Genomic DNA, 2,877 nt, shown 5'->3' with positions numbered 1-2,877 from the left:
TGCAAGCTAAGTGTCCATTTGGGTTCTCTGTTCCACTCATCCAGGGCTGTAGGGATAAAGAACTAGTTCTATAAATCAGTATAGGGAAACTATTGCTGATTATGAGTGAGAACTGGTAATGAGCTTGGGTAAATATCTTTTTTGTTTTGTTTTGTTTTACTGGGGTTTGAACTAGGCCTACACACCAGCCCTTTTTGTGATAGGTTCTTTTGAAGTAGGGTCTCAAGAACTGTTTGCTGAGCTGGCTTCAAACCTCAGTCCTCCTGATCTCTGCCTCTTGAGTAGCTCGGATTACAGGTGTGAGCCATTGGCACTGGCCTGGGTAAATATCTTAATGAGTCCTGTGACATTGGGATAAGTTGCTTGTGTTATTTGGGGCCCCTATTCCTGGACTTTTGCACCTCCTTTTATTTATTTATTTAATTTTTTTTTGCACCTCCTTTTATAATTGCAAGGATTGGTGACTATGCAAATTGTTCAGCAGTATGTCCAAACAGTAAGCATTTAATAATACAGGTCACAAAGTCATTTGACATGCTTTACCTAAATTCATATGGAAAAATCAAAATTATTTTACTTATCAGTGTCTATACATTTTTACAATAAAAAAAAGGATGATGCAGGGTGCTTTCTAGACCCCACTGAAGTGCCACTTCCTAAAAAACAGGAATTTCTAAATTCTAAAACCTACCTGGGTCCAGGGGCTCAGTATGGGATTTTAGTCCTGTACCATTGATTCAGGATTATAATAGAACTCCTCATGTATCCTGGGGCAAGACTCTCAGTGGCCTCTGAGTCTCAGTTTCCACATTAATGACACCAAATTCTACTATACATCATAGCGATGGTCACAAAGTGTGTTGGAGTTGGGAAATAGCATACGTTTGTGGCAAAAGGCATTTTAGAAGTTTATGTGTTTTGTGGCAAAAGGCATTTTAGAAGTTTATGTGTAAATACAGGCTCTGTCTGAAAGCACTAAATGGCAATAGTATTTGGTATCTGAGGTGAAATGAAAATAGCAAAACATTCTTCAGCAAATCATGTGCTACTAAAGGGACAGATCAGAGTGGTACATGCCCCCTTTCCTCCATACCACACAAAACAATATAAAGAGCTACAAGGTGAGCCTTACCATCCTTCGGTTGTTAACTGATATCCATATTAAAGCCTCAAGGACTGAACCTATGTTTTCCCTTTTCCATTGGAACATAAAAGGGAAACCGTACTAGTTTTGTTGAAATGTTGGCTGTGTACATTAGCTCCTTTTGGGGAGTAATGTTAAAGCAAGAAGAAGGCAAATACACCGTGCCCCACAAAGTCCACAGGCACTGGGGAGGGCTCACAGGAAGGATGTGCGATTAAGGTTTTAGGGGTCATGTGAACTGCAAGTTCGGGTCTGCAACCTAACTTGGCCAGGGCTACAGGCAGGGCCGAGCTCGGTGACCACGTAGGTAGATTCCTGTCACCTGTGGACTCTGCTCTACAAGTTACTGGTTGGAGGTGCTAGTTGGATACTGGCTCTGAGGGTTGTCTCAGTCCTCGCACTAGGAAAACGTCTGTCTGATCAATGCAGCCACCCAGTCCTGTCAGATTTCTCAGGAGCCCACTCTCCAGGCAGTGAGCCCTGGCCTTTGAATGGTCGTGGGCAGCACTGGAGGCTGGGGGCCAGTCCCAAGCTTGTAGGTGAGCCTCATGAGGCTTCCTACCCACCCATCTTCCAACCCCAGAGGGTCCCTGGGAAAACTAGGATGTCCACAACATGGAGTACTAATTGTGTACCAAGTGCCATTCTTGGTTTGAGTAGTTTAGCTGCTCTTACTCTAACAGGGACTGTTCACATTTTAAACAGGAGCAAGTGACAGCAGGGACAGCAAGTGGCAGAGCAGGGAATCATTTCCACACCCCTCCCGCCTCTCTCACCCACTCCAGCCCCAGCTTTGTAGGTTCCTGGAAACCTTGCCCTTGAGCTCTTTGTTTCAGAATGAAACCAGCTCTTCTCAGTGGGTGTTTCCACTATTAGTTATGGACAGCCAGGCAACTTGCAGACTGGCAAGCCCCACATCTCCGCTACAAATAAAACCAGAACAGTGAGGCAGAGAATAAGGCTGAGCTATGCTCCTGGCCCAGCAGCCCATCTGGGTCATCCTGTGCCATGTCCCCTAACTCTTAACCTTGGCTAGGAATGGAACACTCTTGGCTCCAAGGAAGACTTTTGCGTGCCCATGGGAGGCCGTCTGGGCCCAGCAGTGCCCGCACATAAATTCCCAGGACATCTCTCTCAGCCGGGGTGGGGAGCAATGTGTGCACACAGGGGGAACCCACAGGGCAGGACAGGGCGCACAGAGCCACAGCAAACCCAGGGCTCCAGAAGTCTTGGAGAGAGCAGCCCTGTTCCCCTTCCTGCCCTTTCTCAACACACCCAGAACCAAGCTGTCCAACTGTGAGAACTCGCTGCGTGCGGGGCAGAGGCACCTGGAACAATCCCGGCTTTGTTGGGAAGAATCTGTTCCCCAGTTGGCTTTTATCTGTGTCCAGCAGCGAGGAGTGAGGCTAGATGGAGGCTCCTGGGAGGCGAGGGCAGAAGGCCGGGGGCAGGGAGCGCAGCTCGCCGGCTCTCGCGCGGCCGCGTGGCCGGGTGGCCTGGTGGCCGGGACGCGCGGGGCGGGGCGGGGCTGGGCGCGCGGGGCGCCGCCGGGGCGCAGGCGGTTCGGACAGTTCGGCCGTGCCGGGCCGGACCGTCCCGTCTGAGGTTTCTCCCCGCAGCCGCAGCCGCAGCCCGGCCGGCCGCCTGCCTTCCTCCGCAGCCGGCGAGGTCACGATGGGCTCGTTAAGGCGGCAGGTAGGCAGTGCCCCCGCGGTGGCGGCAGGCGGTCCTGG

This window comes from Castor canadensis, chromosome 9 (assembly GCF_047511655.1).
Source record: "Castor canadensis chromosome 9, mCasCan1.hap1v2, whole genome shotgun sequence".
NCBI classification, from domain to species: domain Eukaryota; kingdom Metazoa; phylum Chordata; class Mammalia; order Rodentia; family Castoridae; genus Castor; species Castor canadensis.
This window is presented reverse-complemented; position numbering follows the sequence as displayed.